Raw genomic sequence first — 20166 nt, 5'->3', positions numbered from 1 at the left:
GACCATACCCTCTGGTTCTCAGGGCTTATTCCTGATATTAATTAGTTAATTAATCCCTGAAAAATAGGATTCTGGGGATTGAGCCAAGATCAGTCATGCTCGAGGCAAGCACCTTACCCATTGTACAGTCTCACCAGGCCTCACACTCCTTCCTATCCTAATATTCTCAATATAAATGATTTTGTTATGATTACTATATTTTTCCAGTTCTGACAAAGCATACACATACACACACAAAACTGTGCACATTTAAAACTTCTTAAATAGCTATAGGGTACTTGAAAAACCGAATAGAGTGTGGTCAGATTTTTCTCTGTACATGTATGCATACTTGTGTGTGTAGATAGAAATGGCATGAAAGTTCTTCTCAAGAGCTAAGGACATGAGAAAATGCCGAGATTGCCAGGTCAAAGTGTGGACATCAGCCAAACAAATGACAAGACCTGCAACTCCTGAGAAACACAGCTTCTATCTATAGTCCCCATGACATCAGATTGATTGCTTTGCTATTCATTTCCCAGCCACTCAACAGGCAAGACTGAAAATGGGCAAACTCAGGAAAATACTGCTCAGAAAAACTCTGATGCTGATGAAACTACAGTGTCTCCAGAAACTCCTGTTTTGAAACCTGTGAAACACACACATCCACATTTCCCTGACAAGTAAATTAAGATCCAAGAGTGCCTGTTGGGACATTCGAGGTCATTCTACTAGTTAGTGGCAGACTAGAAACTATTCACAACTTCAGATGCATATCCTCTAGTTTAGTCTATACCCCATTTCTATAATGAGACTGAGCTTGTACTGCTAATTTTATCTAAAACTATGGTTTTTATATATAACATGTACATATGCAAAGCCATATTTATGCACATATATATATAAACCATGTATAAACACACACCGGCATATGTAAAACTTCATTATGGTTTCCAAAGTTCGTCCTAAATGATCTTCTACTGGGACCAGTATGACAATAATAGCTGGAAATTATCATGCTAGACAAGATCTGAGGGTTAAAGGTAGATAAAGGGGATAACCTTTCAGTATCAATATTGCAAATCACAATGCCCAAAAGAAAGAGAGACAGAAAGAGAGAGAGAGAGAGAGAGAGAGAGAGAGAGAGAGAGAGAGAGAAAAGAAGAAAAGTGCTAGAGGCAAGGACGGGGTAGGGGAGTGGGAAGGAACCTGGGGACATGGGTGCTGGGAAATTTGGGACACTGGTGGAGGGATGGGTATATGACTACTGTACATGGGTGTATGGAATACTGTATGACTAAAATCTAATCATGAACAGCTTTGTAAGGGTCTATCTCACAGAGATTAAATAAAAAAGTTAAAAATGAATAAATGATTTTCTAATTACAAATGTATCTATCCCCAAAGAGAAGAGCATTCTCCAAATACGTGAAAATATCATAAGGATATAGTGGCAAAGGGAAGTGATTGGAGAATGCTTTCAGTCCCCCTAGTCATTCAGATTTCTGTCAAAATATAATCATACTATAACAAAACTACCTCGATATCTTCAAATAATGATTCTGGAACTGGACCACCACAAACATTTGTTTTAGAGATGGTCTCACTAGCTCAAGGAAGGGTTGGTCAAACACATATAGCTACCCATTGGTCCGTGAGGTTTTTATGGACATTCCTTATCTTTTATCCCTGTATCTCACTGCTTACCTAGTTTTGTGGCTTCTCCCTTAGTATGCTCTCTTGTCCTTACAGTTGAAACACCTTCATGAAGAGTCTCAGGGACCTTACCACACTGTTGCCAAGTTTTCTTCTAATTCTTGCTTCACTGGCTGCCTACCAATCCACACAATAACCAAGTTCTAACCAATCAACCATAGTTCTCAAAGAGTGACACAGGGACTGTGGGGATCCCTGTGACCCCTACAGGGAACCCATGGACATAAGATCATTTTTACATAACACTACCAACATGATCTGACTATAGTCATAAAATAGATTTTTTCCATAATACTATGGACATAATACTAAAATCATAATCTGTCTTGTCTATTTTTATTCTACCATAAGTGCATTGCAGAGATTTCCAAAGGTTTTTCAACATGTAATATCATCACAGAGTAAATGCAGAAATAGATATGAGACTCAGACTTTTATTTGGTTAAATAGTAAAGATATATGCTAAAATACAAATGAGTAACATTCTTTTCACTGAATATTTTTTTTCAGATACATGTTTTTGTGAAAATGTTTAGTGTTATAACTTAATAAATTTATTGCTGTTTAATTAAATGAATAAACATGCTTTAATTTCTCTTTTAATTTCAAATATGATACATACATACCTGTAACTCAGATAAAATTGTTTTTCAATTATTCAATATTTAAAATATTTCTGATAGCAAGAGCTTTAGAACCGCTGCTTGAATTATTATTCTTTTGTTATATAAAGTTATTGTTATTTTCTTATATTCTTCCCTTTAATATTCATTAAATTGCAGAGGATAAAGTACCCCCAGGACATTCACTTAAGGTTTATCTCTTCACCTGGGTTAACACCCTACCTACCATTTGACTCTGCCAACCCAAACACTCTATAGGCATCATCAAATCACACCACTGAATAAGGTTCCTACAGTAGCATTATATTACGTTAACTTAGCTCCCCTTGGTCACATTCCTCACAATTTCCTACCATGAGAGGTTTTTGTTAGACTGACCTCCACAGAAATCTGAGATTGGAAGCATAAGTGAAACAGCAGGATTCTGCAGGGACCAGCTTTCTCAATGAAGTCCTGGATCGCCGTGTTCCTGCCTCACTTTCTGAGGTAGTATACAGAGGATGAAGGGTCTTGTCTTCCCAGATGGCACAGATTCCAGACCATCTTCCCAGGCTCCTTGCTTTCTTGTTTCTGCTTTCCCTCATCTACGTGCTGATGCTGTCTCTTCTGAGCCCCACTGATCTAGAATAAAGTCAGGACCACTACTGGGCAAGATAGTCCCATTTATAAATGTTTTCAGGGGCCCTCTTCATGGCCCCTGTTCAGTGACTTTTCTCAGATTCACATCTTTGCCCCCTGAGCAGCTTCATAATGCTGTAAGGTCCAATTCCCGTTCTAGCCCCATTATTCCATACCATTCACAATGACTCTGCTTCTCTGTTCACATTCCAATTAATATTCCATTTAGAGGAGGGCTTTCCCTCCTCTCTTTGGGATGGAATACCAGCCTCAATTTCCCTGAATCAACCCGGGAGTCTGACACTCCTTCTAAGTCATTTCATTCCTTCAAGGTCCAGGTGGAATGTCCCCACTGCCCCAGCATTACACAATGTTCTGCATCTGCAAAAAGCTCAGCGGTCACTCTAGGCCTATTTCTCTTCCCCCTCTCTGTCTGCAAGCTCTCTGTGCTCAGAGATGGGATCACAGGATATATATCTTTGGATACCCAGTCCCTAGAATAGATACATATTTGTTAAATAACCTAAACACAGGGGAGACAGAATAAATATGGCATTGTGGATTTCTAAATGTCAGATGGGGAACAAGATAAATGAGAAAGGATAACATTAAAGAATCCCATCTTGCTAAGGTGGATAGTTTACATGAAGTCTAAAGAATTTAAAGTTTACTAGACCTAAGAATTTTGTAGGGAGCTTATGACAAATGCAGATTTCAAGTGTTACCCTTTCACATATTCTGATTTCCTAGGTCTGGGGGAGGAATTTAACAGATATATGGTGAGGAAAGGATCCTTAGTACACATTTTGTGAACTGTCAGCAAAAAGAATATTGTGATTATAAACCTCGGTTCTGGAGTTACCCACACATTACAACCTGCCCTGCATTATTTATTTATTTTATGGGAGCCCCTCTCTTTCATATTTTCTAAATCACACACATAAAATGGAAGGACAGTTAGAGAAGCAATTCTTAAATTATGCCATCATTTTTTTATTTAGTTGGTAGGAGGAAGTCAGGGAACAAGGAGAACAATGAAGACCATAAAAATGCAGGTTTTAAGATACCACTCAAACCTTCAGAATAAGAGTCTGAGGCACTTTGAGAGAACTAAACTTCCCAAGAGGCTTCCCAAGGGGGGTTGAGTCAGGAAATTTTATTCCTGTGATTTAACATCTTTCTTTTAAGAACCTGGGGCAGGGGTATTAATTTCCTGTCTTCATTTAATTATCTACACTTATTCCTGAACTTCCATCTATGAGGCACAGACCATATGGTACCCTGAAGGTAAATGATGAACACTAATTAGAAAAAGCCCTTAGGATGGGCTTATCAAAGAATTCTAAGAAAAAGACAGGGCTTGAGAAAAGGAAAAATAAAAGTGGGTAAGCAAAAAAACCAAACAAATAAATTCATAGAAAAAGATGAACAAAACCCCTAAATCTAGAACAAGAATATCTCAAAAGTTTTTAGAGAGTTTAAATGTTCACACCATGCCTATGTATCCCTCTCTCATTGTTTGCTCATATATTCTAGACATGCCTCATAAATAGCATTTTTAAGAACTTGGAATTTGGTGCAAGGATTAGAGTTTGGTATCAAACCCTACTTGCATTTGATATCCTGCAACCACACAATTGCCTTCTGAGTATCACTTGGTATAGTTCCAGTTCCCACGGCCACTATCCTATGTTCTATAGGGTGTATCCCTGGGAGCCCAGAGCAAGGGGTGACCTTGTGGACTCCAATACCACAGTATCCAAGCAGTACTATATTACCAGGCCTAGAATTGAATTGCCAGCCTGGTTGTCATAATATTTTTCCAGAGTACTCTGGATTCCCTAAGCACCTCTTAAAATTCCATGCTCCATCCCACCCCCAGCCAAGAAATAAGTGGGGAGTGAGAATTAGGGATTTCTGGGACAATGGTGGTATGATATTTTAAAAGCTATGTTTATTGTTGGTTATGTTACATATGCTCATAATAGTAGTGGTCTATTGCTTGCCTTTAGACTAAAAATGAAATTCCAAATTCCAGTTGTTGAGTAGATATGTAGGTCAGAAACGATTTTCTGATTTGTGCGTCTGTGCTTCTTAGTTCTGCCCTCATTTCCGGGGAAGGAGAGGAGGGCTGGGTGATCACCATGTTAAAAACCCATCTCAAGGTGTGGGCCCCTGAGAGATAACATGAAAATAACAACCAAAGTGGTTTTATGACAAATGAGAGTCAGAAAAGGTATTATAAAAGGAAGTCCTCTTCTGTTGGGTAACAATGAATTTAAGAAAATTCAACCTAAGTATTATGATTGGTTTCATACCTAGAGACAAACAAAGTGCTTCTTGTTTTTACTTAAAATAGTGATGTGTCTACCCTGAGAACCAGTGGGAAAATGCTTTGAATAATCTCAGTAACACCAATATTTACATCCATCACTGTGATTAAGCACAGCGGTTGGGCATTCGCCTTTCATGCGTTTGATTCCTCTGCCCCTCTCCGAGTTCGATTCTTCCGCCCCTCTCGGAGAGCCCAGCAAGCTACCAAGAGTATCGAGCCCACTAGGCAGAGTCTAGCAAGCTACCCATGCGTACTGGATGTGCCAAAAACAGTAACAATAAATCTCTCAATGAGAGACGTTACTGGTGCCCGCTCGAACAAATTGATGAGCAATGGGATGACAGTGACAGTGACAGATGGGTGGTTCTGATACTTTGAAATAAGAGAGGGATTGAGGGTGTATAAACAGCAGATTTGGATTTGAAACCCCAAAGGTTTCTTTTATGAAGGAACCTACAACCACTCACTCTCTCATGGGAAGAGGTAGAAAAGAAATGAGATCTGGAAAACATTGGTTCCAAAATAATAGTATCCTACAAGAGTTAGTCTCAAGACTCCAAGAGTGACAAATTTATAGAGGGATATATATTTCCCTTTACAACATAATGTTCCAAGAAGTTCAAAAATATTTCATGACAACATAAATAGCGACATTCTAAACAGTCTTAAATAGAACTGCACTCTCCAAAAGAAATGAAAAATTACTCCTTAAATAACAAAATTTTCAAAGTGCCACAATAGACATGAAAAAGAGGAAAACAGGTAAAATTAAGGTAAATAATATATTTCACTAAATTCAATAGATCCAAAGTCATTTTGACAAATAAGCAAGTTACAATTTACTGAGCTTTTCCACAAGGTCTTTGAAATGTAGTGTTTATCTTAAACATCCACCACAGTGCACTTTAGACACTGACATTTAGTCAGAAATACCTGACCTATATCTAGATTTCATAAAATTAACATTAGAAAACTGAGCTTCACATATCCAAGTTGTTTCACATAATCTGTCAACACTTTCCAATATGAACGGAGTATTAGGCTTATTTAAATCTAAGTGAATCACAAATAAAATTAACTATTGAGCTTCACAGTCACTCTAACCATGGTAGCCCAGTCTCCAGAGCCACAGATACTGAGTCAGTTCTCAGATGTTCACCCACATGCTGAGACAAGAATTTTGATTTCTCACCCATGGCCTGGCAACAAGGTCAGGATTAGAAAGCAGTAGGTCCTCAATTCTTTTCTGATAGGTGGTTTCTGATCCCCACTTCCAATTGATGAGTGGAAAAAAAGTTTCCACTTTTGGAATTTGTCATTTCCTTTCATGTTATTAACTTTAACTTCTTTTTCAATTTCCTAAGTGATTTTTTAATTAAAAGTATTGAAATTCTGTGGTTTAGTGTGCTATTAGTTTCTCATGCACATCATTCCAACACCACACCCACCAGCATTGTATGCCCTCTTTTTCCCAAGGGCTCAATGACTCCTCACTCTCTTAATTTTAAATGTAGGCAAGAGACTACACAGCGAGTACCAGCACTTGTGGCATCACCAATAAAAATCGCTGATTTTTTTTTACACAGTTATATAGTGTTCCAGAGATCCTGAAATATCATTTATACATGGGCTGGAGCGATACTATAGTGGGTAGGGCATTTGCTTGCATGCGGCCAACCCAGGTTCGATTCCTCCGTCCCTCTTGGAGAGCCCGGCAAGCTACTGAGAGTATCTCGCCCACACAGCAGAGCCTGGCAACCTACCCGTGGTGTATAAGATATGCCCAAAACAGTAACAACAAGTCTCACAATGGAGATGTTACTGGTGCCCGCTTGAGCAAATCGATGAGTAACAGGATGATAGTGACAGTGACCATTTATACACACCTTGAATTTAAAATCATCAGAGTTAATTCTTCCTAACTAGAACCTCTTTATAGTGGGAGACAACAATCGGTCCTCTTCTCACCAAGTAGTCTTCAGGTATAGGAGGGGAAAAGTGAAGCTTCTTACTAAGAGATCGATACACAACACTTTATGGTGTTCCCTATCTACTCTTGCTTATTCTTCATGGAGTCATAGGGAAAAGTCCATCATTTAAATTATAGTTTTCTTAGGTTCACAGAACTGGACAGTTCAAATGAGGACTTTTGATTCTTCATAAGTAAGCAGTGCCATTTGAAATATGATTAGCATCGAGATTATACCTCTAATACAAGTCAGGAATCTTCTAACACATCTGATGATTGAGTTCAATGCTGATGTAAGTTATTTAGCTTGTTTAATATCAATGATATTATTAATATTGGAGAGTAAAATAAGTATGCATAAATTCTGTGAGAAGCTGTGTAATTTATGTTTGCTGTGTCTGTTTTTCTATAATCCTTTATACTTGAAGTCACATTTAAAAATATTAATTTGGGGCTTGGAGAGATAGTATAGTGGTTAGGGTGTTTGCCTTTCATGCAACTGACCTGGGTCCCATCCTCAGCACCCCAATATTCTCCCCCATACACACCATAAATTCTTCCTGAGAGCAGAGTCAGGAGTAGCCCCTGAGTATCACTGGGTGTGGCCCCAAAACAAAATAAAAACAAAAAAAGTCTGGTCTAGAGAGATGATTTAACAAGCTGAATGCATGAGACCTGGATTAATCTCCAGTACTACACATTTCCCTCAGTATCATGGGAAGTATTTTCTGAGCACAGAGCCAGAAATAGCCCCCAAATACTGCTAGATGTGACTTTCAAACAAAAAAAAAAAACCACATAAATAAATATCCCTTTCTGAAAAAAAACTATTTTATTTTGGGGTCAGAGATTTAGGCCACACTGAAACTATATCACCCCATACTATATATATATAATATATATATATATGGGCCCAATAAATAAATATACTAAGACATATTGCCTTCACTGAATAGCTAAAAGGATGCATGGCAGGAAAATGGTTACCGAACTCCCCCATATAGATATTAAAATACCAGTACAGAACCATGAATATCATGTGTCTTCTCTAGAAATAGGTACTTTGTGTATAACCCACAAATGCCCTCTAGCACTGTCTCAGTCTGTTCATACCTATGACTTTATCCACCACTGAGGAAAAATATTTCTCTGTCTTAATTCTCTATTGTCATAAGCACAAACAAATGGCAAAGTCAATAAAGGAACACAATATTTTAAAGAAGCAATATTGCACAATTTTTCCTGAGAAAGCCCTAGAAGCTGATGCTGACTTAGAGGTTTTGGAGATCGGGAAGCAAACGGTAACTTCCTACTAACTCAATAAATTACCATTAATCTTTCTAGAAATCAGTTGGCTCTTCTACCGTCAAGATGAAAAGTGAATTAAAATATCTTACATTTTATTACTGAAGCAATTTTCTTCAGTTGAGTACAATATGAAAGTATATTTAGAAACACTACAGCACTTTCCAGTTAAGATGAGTTCTGTGGGGTTGATGCGGTAGGCTCCGGCGAGGCTGCTGAAAGGGTTATAGACTGGGGGCCTTGATTTCTCAGCACTGTTGGCACAAAATTTGGAAACACCTCTAGCATAGAACAACACAGTCACTTTGGATGTTTTGTTCTTTTTAAAAATTTTTCTGTAGGAGTTACCTCCAGAAGGACCTGGGGGGCCTAGAGGCTACTCCCGGGCAAGGATCAGCTTGAAGGCACTGCAGGCCTGACGCTGTGGTGCTTGGCTTGGCACTGTGGTGATCCCACATGGCAGTACTCAGGGCGTTTTTGTGGGGTTTTTTTTGTTTTGTTTTATTTTAACACCCAAACCAAGATTCAGCTCACAATTTAATATTGTCAATACACATACTTCATTACACAACTGGCATGCCAACTGTTACCTAAGTACTTCAGACTCTTCAAATTCACACCCACATACTTTGAACTCATCTGCACCCAGATTATGAATAAAGATGAATAGAATCTTGAGGAAATAGCTTCCCCATTCTCAAATGGCAAAAGCCACCGGGAAAACTCCTTGTAGTGTGTGAGGATTTCTCAAAGGAATAAGAAAGGATCTGCATTGCCATTTTTTTTTCAGAAGAAAATCATATTCTTCTATGGCTGCTCACCAGTTGGGAATTAGGAATTTAAAAGAATCTCAGACATACTTTCATTATACAGTTATGTGTTTCTCTAACAAAGAAATGATCTTTCTTTGCTATTTTACTAAATTTAAGTTAATTAGGTTTAGGTAGGTCAGCAACCCATCTCTTTTAAGAACAATTGTTCTAGAAGATCTCAATGAAATTACAAATGCTTAAAAGCAGTCATTTGCTTGTGTGCTGGGTAAATAGAAAAGTATGCTGACTCTATTTGTTTTACTACATTATGTCCCTGTGGGGTAAACTAGTAAAAATGTACAGGCAACTAATAGCTTGGTGGTATATACACATATATACACAATATATGGATATATATGTAGCATATGTATGAATATATAGGTATATACATACATAAATATATCTCTCTATATAAATATATACATATGTGTATATATATGTAACCTCAAAACATTATTTTCCTTTATATCAAACCATGATTTTAGAAGTCCCCAAACTCAAATGAAGTGTTTTCCAATGTTTGGATTTTTTTTACCCAATTCATGAATGCCTATTCATTCATTACACAAGCCAACTATAAGCCAAACTATTGGTCAATATCAGATACCCTAGTATCAATCTAGCACATATTTACTCAGTGATGTTTCATAAGGTGGCTAAATGTTCCTAAATAATTTATAGTAGCCTCCTGCATTAGTCACTTAAGTGCCACAAAATATATTATAGACTTAGACTTACACAACAGGAATTTATTTCTCATAGTTCTGGAGACTGAACGTCCAAAGTCAAGAAGTGCACACCATCAAAGCCTAGAGGGGAATTTTTCCTTAAGTTGCAGAAAGAAATGCTTTGATGTGTTCTTTATGGCCTTTTATCAGTGAATGAGGGTAGAAGGAGAGAAAGCTCTCTCCTATCTTTTATAAGACTTCTGATCCCATCATGAGGGCCCTTCCTCAAAGGTAATCAAATTACTTCCCAAGGGCCTGCCTCCATATAATAATATTAGGGGCTAGAGCTTTAACAGCTAAGATGTGACTATGTAGCTATGGCTTTTCTGGGACTCAATACCTGCAGTGGTTAGGAAAGATAAGAACCTTCTTTTTATTGCATTTTAGTATTATTATTATTTTCAATTTTTTTTGCTTTTGGGGTCACACCTGGCGATGCCCAGGGATTACTCTTGGCTCATGCACTCAGGAATTACTCCTGGTGGTGCACGGGGGGGCCATATGGGATGCTGGGAATCGAACCTGGGTCAGCCGTGTGCAAGGCAAACGCCCTTACCGCTGTGCTATCTCTCCACCCCATATTTTCAATATTTTATTAAATAAATTCACTGATAGTTGTTTTGTAGGCATATAATATTCAATGCCATTCTCACCAGCAGTGTCAACTTCCCTCCACCAGTGTTCCCATATTTCCTCCCCACCCCATCCCCTCCTGTCAACTTGTCTGGCACATTACAAAGTTTCAGTAGTTGCAGCTTAGATCTCATATTTTCAGTTGTATTCAGTCTGTGTTTGGGATATATGACTATACCCTTCACTCATGTCATTGGTACAACTGAAGCTCTGATGCCTGTTTATCCATTAGGGAAGACAAGATTCTTGACACCAACAGGCTAATAGAACCATGGGAGCATCAAATTTCTCAAGTCTGAGAGCCCAAATATTTGGACCTCGAAGGCGACTGAAATAGACTCTGAGATTCAGCAGAGTACTTAAAGCAGAGGTGGTAAAATCTCTGCAACAAGGCCAGATCTCATAGCTAATGTGGCCTGGGAAGTCAGATATTCTTAATTCAAGGCCTTTGAAGCTTGACATGATCACATGAAACCAGACAGCAGAACAAAATAAAGATAACAAGAAACCAGAAAAATGCAAAGAACTGATGCATTATCATAAATTGGAGGATTCTGCAAAGCAGCAATTACGGATTGCTTTTAACGAGGGCTGCTGAAGTAAGCTGCGTGCACCTCCACCTCTTTGCTGCGCGAAAGCCACCTCCACCAAGCTGGGCTCCTTAGCTAGAAATAATTTGACTCTTCAAAAGTTTCATTTCCTTAAAAGCCAGCAGGATAAAAGCCAGCCTGGTAGAGAAAAGGATCAAAAGGGGAAATCACACAAATGCAAGCACAGATTTGACAGGACCCTGACTGACACCTAATACAGCTGAGTTCTTTTCACAGTCCTCCTCCACCTCTACGAAACAATCAACACACACCACGGAGAGACAGAGAGCACCTTTTCCCGCGATCTTGAATCCACGCAGAAGCATCAATAACTCTGAGCTGGCTCTCTGGCATACAGACTTCCAAAATGGAATGTCAAACTCCTTCTGATGTTTTTAACAGAATGAACGGGGAAAATACTCCTACATTTTTCTTCCCCCATCTATTGTTAAAATTATAAAAGGCAGGTGAGGACATTCTGGTATCTTTGAGTGACTTAAGTCACACTGGGGGGCTGTACTGAGTGTGTGACTCTGCCACAGCACACAGGGGACTCAGGATAATTCCAGCTCGTGTCTGGTTCTTTCCAGGAGCTTCACCTGGAGACTCTAGAAAGTTTCTCACAGCAAGCTATGTAGGATAAGAACCATGAGAGCTATTTGCCAGGGAACTAAGGGCTCTGAGATTTTCAGGGACCTTTTCATCAATGGTCACACATCTAATGGTAGAATCATGCTTAATATCGGGAATTGCAATGACCAATCTCAACATACTATACCAGCTCCATTCTTCTGAGGAAGGCTAGTGAGAGCCTCTAGAAGTGTTCAATTTTTTTATTCTGTCTGGCTGTGAGCTGAATTAGTTCTACCACTCAACATCATAGAAAGATTTAACAAAAGCAGATATTTGGACTTTGGAAAGTCCAAAGTCATACCTCTACTGTTACAGGCAGAGGCCAAGGTAAGGAGAGGACTACAGCCCACTCTGGCATGATCAAGTCCATTGGGCCCACCCTACTCTGCTCAGCTACATGAAGCCTTCAATCCACACTGTCTGCTCTTTTGGGACTGAGCTCACAAGACATCCCTCTTTACAGGAAGGAAACCTGGTGAGCAAAGATTGATCATTTTTCTGGCATTACTCCCAATGTCCCTTATACCGTGAAATCAATTCTAATCACCAGTCTTTGGGCAGGGCTTTTGAACATTTTCTCAAGCTCACTTTACAAAACTTTTCCCATGTGCACATTTGGCACAAGGCACGTGGTGTTCTGATTAACACTCAAATCAAAGCCCTATGTAGTATTTGTCACTGGCCAGAGATCAAAGTGCCTTATCTATGTTCATTCATATAAACTCTTAATAACTTCTTATCCTTAATATCAATATATACTAAGTATTATTATAGTCATAGAAAGATGACCAATCCAGGCCTCATTTATGCAAGGTATATAATTTACAACTCAGCTCCAGTCCTGGTATGTACTAGTATACCCATTTTACACATAGAACACTGATGTGAATAAAAACTTAGAAAAAAATTTTCCTAGAGTAATTAATTCATCTGTTAAATGGCAGAGGAATTAGAACTGAGCCTAGAGACCTCCAGAAGATGGGGAGCTGAATAAGAAAATGGCCAGTTAAAGGAGAGGAAACAAAGCAGGTGAATAAGGAAAAGAAATGGGGTTGGTGAACACCAGGAATCGAGAATGAGAGTGGAGAGACCAGAGAAAGAGCATTTTCCTTGTAACAAATGCAACATCTGGGGTAGGACTGGGGCAGAAGTATGAGCTGATAAATTTGAGCAAACTGTGGAAAAAGCATAAACTTGTAATGTCTGTCAGATTCTATGAAGTAAATTCTTCTGCCATAAGTGATCGCAGGCTCCCAACCTAATATAATGAAGGACAGAGCTGGAGAGAAGAAACGTGAACAACTGCTAGTGTTAACCAGAAGCAACACACAAGCCCTGTATCCCAGGGCATAGCCAAGGACAATAAGATAAAGAAAAAGACAGGACTATCTGAGGATGGACCTGTTCAACTGTATTAAGGTAATAATAGTTCTCTAACCAACTGAAAGTAGCCTGAAACATTTTAACAAAGACTGATATGATTCAATGTTGGTTAAAACAAACAAATAGATAGGTAGGTAGATAGATAGATAGATAGATAGATAGATAGATAGATAGATAGATAGATAGATAGATAGATGGATAGATAGATAAAGAAACAAATAAATAAATAAATGGTTCAGAAGATCATATAGTCAACATTTTAGGAAGTTGTCCTTCATCTTTCCCACATTATTTCTTAGTGACAATTATTGCTGCAGGACAAGCTACCAAGTGTGTCACTCTTTCCCTTTACTCTCATCATGTGTTGATCTGTCAGCTAGTCTTCCATTCTCTTTCCTCCCAAGGCTAACCACTTATTCAAGCAACAGAAGTGTCCCAGGTACATCAGAGCCTCAGTATTGTAGTATGCATGTAGCATTGTTTGATCTGAAACACATAAGGCTAGAGGGCTCAGTAAAATGACTGTGAATCTCTAAACAGGGGTGTCATTAGATGGACTACACACTACAAAGAGTCAGACATAATTAACCATGACTTGATTAACCATGGGCTGGAATAGGTTTTAGAATATTGTCAGAAAGGAAAGTATGAGCACAGAGGAGTCAACTAAACTAACCAATAAACTGGTTAGGATGCATGTCAGTGCCAAAACCAGGTGGTCTGGCTCCCAGTTAGGTAGTCACAGAAGCATCAAGAGGGTGTTTTCTCTCTGGTACTTTTACACAATGGAATACTATGCAGCTGTTAGAAGAGATGAAATCATAAAATTCGCATATAAGTGGATGAACATGGAGGGTATCATGCTAAGTGAGATTAATCAGAAAGAGAAGGACAGACAGAATGACAGCACTCATTTTTGGAAAATAAAATAGCATAATATGAGACTAACACCTAAGGACAGTAGAGATAAGGGCCAGGAGGATCACACCATGGGTTTGGAAGCTGGCCCCACGTGCTGGGGGAAAAGGCAGTTGCAAAAGAGAAGGAACCACTAAGTAAATGATTATTGGAGGGGGGGTAGCCCAGGATGGGAGATGGGAGCTGAAAGTAAACCAAGGACTAGACACGATGACCTCTTAGTATTTGTATTGCAAGTCACAGTGCCCAAAACTAGAGAGAGAGTAGGAAGGATTGTACCTGCCACAGAGGCAGGGAATGGGGTGGGCTGGGGGTGGCAGGTAAGACATTGGGGACAGTGGTGGTGGACAATGTGCACTGGTGGAAGGATGGGTGTTCGAGCAGAGTTTGATTAAAACACAATCATGCACGGTTGTAACTGTATCTCACAGTGATCCAATAAAACTTTTTAAGGAAAAAAAAAAGGTGTTTTCTGATATGATGATTCCTGCAAAATCAAAGCTTTCCTTGATGAGGTGTTTCTTTTTACTAAGCAGGTTCCACTTCACCAGTCAGAACAAACAGAAACATGGTGATTTCCAGGAGCAGGGACATCCTGTCATCTTCCCCAGTACAGGACAATGGGAGCCATCTGTTTAAGAAACATTCCATGACCACGGTCCCCTCTTCATCATCCAAAGCCTTGTTATTCGGCTTAAGAATTCTTCGAAATCTGGCTTTCCCTGTGGATCTCCATCTACCTGCCTGCGTCAAGGACAGTTGATGAGGCAGTAGGCAAGGAAAGAAAGAGGATCTTTTGAAACTACTATGACCGCTCTGCTTTGAAAACAATGCATCGAACGTGAAATTGAAACTTGCAGCTGAAATGCAACATGGTCTGATAATCCAATACTAGTCTGAGACGAAACTGGCCAAGGCTAAGAGCAGCTGACACAGCAACAACGAGGCACTAAATGAAGGCAATATTTACCCAGAAGCAAGAGGCTATAGTTACCTCCAGAAAGCCCATTTTCTGGTTTTCAACAAAGCATATCTAAGTAAAGTTACAGTGCCAGCCTCTTTCATTTCAAGGTGTTCTTTACTTCCAAATGCCCATTAGGATCCACAACTATGATCCCAATTAATAGAGAAAATAAAACCACTGCATTGGGCAAAGAAGTAAAATTTGCTCCTGAGACAGAGACAAAAAATAAATAAATACTTCCAGGAGAAATCTCTTATATTTTGCCCAACACCATTTCATCTCACAACTACAACCTTAGAGAGAAGCAATTAAGATATAGTTTCTTCTTCCAGGTGTAGAAAATAGTCACCAGAACCCCTCTCTGGAGTTCTTGGGGTCACAGACTTTAGAACATTTGCCAATAGACTTAAAAGGATGCATCCATTTAACTGGTGGAAACAAAATCATCACTTCATATAAAACATTAGATAATCATAACTTAGTGTTTTCATTATAAAGGCAGAACACACACCTTAAAGTAACAGCAGTGACCAGAAATTTTACTACTATTATGAATAGTATTTTTTCATGACCCAATACAGTGCTAAGTTATCTCCACAGCATTTATGCTGATCCCTACATCAAAATGATGGAATCCCACCAATATGTCTTATACACATATTACACAATAGTTCACATGTATAATTTTATCACAAAATGTGTTAAATCCCTACATAGTTCCTTTTATGTACATAAACACTTATTCTGAGGTCCCCAGGCATTGTCAAACTGACAAAGGGCACCATGACAAAAATAAGATTAAAAGCCCTTGGTGGGGGGCTGGAGCGATAGCACAGCGGGTAGGGCATTTGCCTTGCACACGGCCAACCCAGGTTCAAATCCCAGCATCCCATATTGTACCCTGAGCACTGCCAGGAGTAATTCCTGAGTGCAGAGCCAGGAGTAACCCCTGGGCATGGCCGGGTGTGACCCAAAAAGAAAAAAAAAAGCCCTTGGTGAGTTATTGAGAAGCCAAATCAACAAGGAACGGGGGAATATGTGCAGAGAATGGGAGATAGTTGCCTTTGAGCTCAGCACATTGAGAATGATTTAGGCACATTATTTTCATTTATAAAATGAATGTCCTCTTTAGGTCTTTTTCTCTCTGCTCTTCTATAGTAACTCTTTTATCTTCTTTCATTCGGATGCCCTATTTTGCCATGGATCAAACCCAGGACGGACCTGTACAGATGTCCCATACATGTAAAGCATTTATAATGGTGCTTCATCTGCTCCCTGCTGCTATTTTTTTCTTGCGCTTTATGTTCAGCTTACTACTATACATCGTTTTAATTTTCCTGTGCTAATCACACTGGATTCTCTTCTATTGGGTGATCTGTTTTCCCTGATGGTAGAGTCTCTCTCATTCCTTATTTCTTACTCCACCTCCCCTTGGCCTTCTTGACGTGGCTAACTAATAACCATCAAGCACCTATCCCATACTCTCCAGCAAGGAAGAATATTAGTTTAGTTTAGGGACCAGTTTTAAGAAGCTATTGATCAGTAGTCTGACTAACAGAACATATGCCTAGGAAAACACTCAATGGAAGAAGCTCCATAACATTGCAAATCCAGGCTGAAATATACTTGGCAGAAAGGAGAGGAAGCACTGCCATTAGGTAGTTATTAATGGCCATCCACCTAGGGAAGGCCAGCAGACTGGACCAGGATTCTTCTCTGCTTAAATTCCCAATGCCGCCAGAGGAAAGTATACTGCTTAGTCACTGCTCACTGGACGAGCCCCCTGCAAGCAGTGTCTGCAAGACTCACTTTTCTAAATCAGAACTGAGGCTTGAGACCAAGAGGCAAAGCCAATGGGACTTTGTGACCTTTGTGCTTTAGCTTTGGACAAATAGACAAGTGCACAGTACCTTCTCCCTGCCCTCACCAGGAGAAATATTTGTCCTGAAACAGCCGTCTCTCCCAGCAAGGCACTGAATACTTAGATGCAGACTGAAAATTCTATCAATGACCTAAAAAAGAAAGGAAGAAAGAAGGAGAGGATATGAAGAAAGAAAAGAAAGAGGAGGAAAAGAAATCAACAAACTGATCTACATTTTAAAACACAATTTTTTTCAAGAAATCACTCCACGTTTGAGAATGTGTCCCACTATTTTAGTTTTCACATTTGTTTTATTTTCAATAAAAGGCTCCTTGCCTGTTGAAAAAAAAATTGTCTGAAAGTGTAGTGATACTTGCAGGAGACAAGGAAACAAGAAGAATCTTAATGTCTAGAGAGTAAAAGGAAACAAGACATTTCATAAATTTTACTCATCTATCATTTATCTTCATAAACAAAAATGTGGGGTGTGGGTCTCCTTCAGTGTTTATTAATTAGTTTATTTTATATGAACCATATAGTCCTTACTAGTAGCATACTCTTTGGTAGTATGTTCTGAGACTGCCAGCTTTGAAGCCAATTAAGATTTCATTATAATAAAAAATGATCATTTCCTATGTTAATTTGGGATGTAGCATCTCACTAAATTTGAATGAAAATTATTATACTAGTCATCACATATAGGAGCTCTCCTTATGGTTTTCAACCACTTGTAGAAAATCAAAGTCATAATCAGCACATGAAATTAATATTGAGTTTATGATCTTATGGATTAAAATCTAAATTTATGGTGTGAAATATCAAGGTATTACGTATATCTATTGCTGTATATGTAAACCTATATATTTAATGAAGTGAGATAGTTTTTATTGAAGGAAGCTTATCTAAAAAGATGTGAGGGGAGATAAAGAGAGAACACAGATTTCTCTAGAGAGGAAAAGCAAGCAAAGAGCAAGACACATATTCAGGGGAGAACACAGGCTTGAAGAGCAAGCAGCTAGGTTTTACATATTTATTTAAAACAAAACCCAAGGACAAAGCTTTCAGGCTCTTTTTGTTTTTCTTCAAACTCCAGAGAATCATGTTACCTAACAGGTCAAGTTCAGTTGCGCTAGGTTTTGATGATAATTTTTGAATCTCCTATCCAAAAAGAGACTATTAATTTGCATCTTCTCTACTGTGAAAACACATTTATCTACTGTATCCCATTTTTCATATCCTTTCTCCCAAAGCATGGTGTTTAACAGCATTTTTTTCAACTGTAAAGAAACTCATATTCGTATGACATAAGAGAAATACTTGCCTTAAAGAATTGCTCCAACACAAATGCTGTGTGAGCTTTTTCATACTGTACTCCAGACAACTCAGTAAAATAAGTAGATAGGGTGAGAACCATAAGGAAAGACTGAAGTTACAACTAACTCCTTGCCATGCTGAAAAAGTTAGTTTGAGAATCAAGATAACTGCCCAGGCCCAAATGAACTCTTTTTTGGTGCCTAAACACAGCCATTTCTTTACTCATTCTATTTATTATGCCTAATTTCACTGTTATATCTTTGATGCTCTAACACTGCTGTTACCCAACTCAACCACTGAAAGAAGGTTTACCCTGATCGGGTGATGGAGATATTACTTTATTTGAGGGGTGCACAGCCAACCATGCTCAGGGCTTACTCACTGTGTTCAGTGATTCCTCCTGGCAGTGTCAAGGTGTCAGGGATCGAACCCAACCCAGGTCAGCTATATGCAAGGCAAGTACCTTACCCGCTATACTATTTCGTTCACTCAATGATCTAGATTTTACAGGTCCTCCCTGAAGAGTAGGGGAGGGTCTACCTGCATTTTTTAGTAAACTTTTTCCTTGAGATAATGAAAGTCTTGGGATTCAGATCATTCAATCAACACAGAATACAAGACAGAGTCAGTAGGGAGAAGGGCAGAGGAAAGAGTAGGATCTTTCCATCTATGGTACCAAGCTGTTCTCCAATGTCCCCAGTACCCTTTACAATTTTATTTATTTTTACTCACATTTTCTTCCCCATTTCCAGTCACTGCCCACGAGGGCTTCTGCTCTGGCTTTTCTCAGCACCAGGGATATAAATCCCTTTCCAGATAACTTTCCAACAACTGCTTCTGACTCTCACCCCAAGACTTGACTCTAATTACTAGCCTTTCCCCAATCTTTTCTCATTTTCTCTTCTTCTGAATTTTTGTTGGTTTTCTTTAGGATGGGAGGATCTACTGATACCATGATACAGAAAAAATACACAGATTGTTTTAGAAACTAAAGCTCTATCCTACTTTGGATAGAGTATTGAGTATATGGGATACAAAAGCTGCTGAAGAAAGTCCTGTTGAAGGGCCTTAGGAGTGAGGAAACAGTGATTTTTCCTTTTGTCTGGCCTGTAGTAAATAGGTTCCAATAAAATGATATTGTTTTGCTTCAGATTTATATCAGCCTAAAGTTTAACACTTGGGTTAGACATTCAGAAGAAATAATACCAATTTATTCCTTTGTCTTCTGGAGGATTTTTCCCTCTGATGTCCTACATTTTCTCTTATCTTCACAAACACTTGGGATTGGAGCAGGACAGAGTCGCTCAACTAAATAAAATGACTTAGCTAAAATGGTTGAGAATTCATTTCATGTTACTTAGAACCATCTGAAAAGTTGTACAGTTAATTTGCATTGATTTTAAGGCATAAATATTTTACTGTTAATGTTTTCTTTTTCCTTAAAATAATTGCTTTTGTGACAGTCTATTCATTACTTAGAGTGACTTATACACTAAGTTAGTTTTGACCAAGGGTCAGAAAACAATGATTCTAGTGGTAGTTATGCTATAAACACACAAAGTAGCCTTACATGCCTTATACTTATCATAGAAATTCTCCCTGCCTCTGTCCTGGTAGGGAAAATACCTGAGATCTCTTTGACTGCTAATGTTCTGTGATTCAATCTCTAGAAATGATCTCATTTGCTAAATGCAGTTTCTACAATTGTGACCACAGAGCAAATCTCAGCTCATATTTAGAAAGGGAATGCAACCAAAACAGCTTGGGGAAAAAGTTCTAAGCCAG

General features: G+C 38.8%; 1 protein-coding gene across 4 annotated transcripts in view; it reads right to left on the bottom strand.

Moving 5' to 3' along the window:
* LRRC3B (leucine rich repeat containing 3B) overlaps positions 1–20166 on the bottom strand; it is a 103041-nt gene that overhangs the window by 81067 nt on the left and 1808 nt on the right. The window contains exon 2 of one of the 4 annotated variants that reach the window (XM_055136542.1): positions 17117–17218. The exons of the other annotated variants lie outside the window; for them this stretch is intronic. The gene's annotated coding sequence lies outside the window, so the exon portion shown is untranslated. The remainder of the gene's footprint in view (positions 1–17116; positions 17219–20166) is intronic. 4 annotated transcript variants of the gene reach the window in all.

Source organism: Sorex araneus, chromosome 4, assembly GCF_027595985.1.
Source record: "Sorex araneus isolate mSorAra2 chromosome 4, mSorAra2.pri, whole genome shotgun sequence".
NCBI classification, from domain to species: domain Eukaryota; kingdom Metazoa; phylum Chordata; class Mammalia; order Eulipotyphla; family Soricidae; genus Sorex; species Sorex araneus.
Note: the sequence above shows the minus strand (reverse complement) of the source record. Positions and strands in the feature narration are given on the sequence as shown.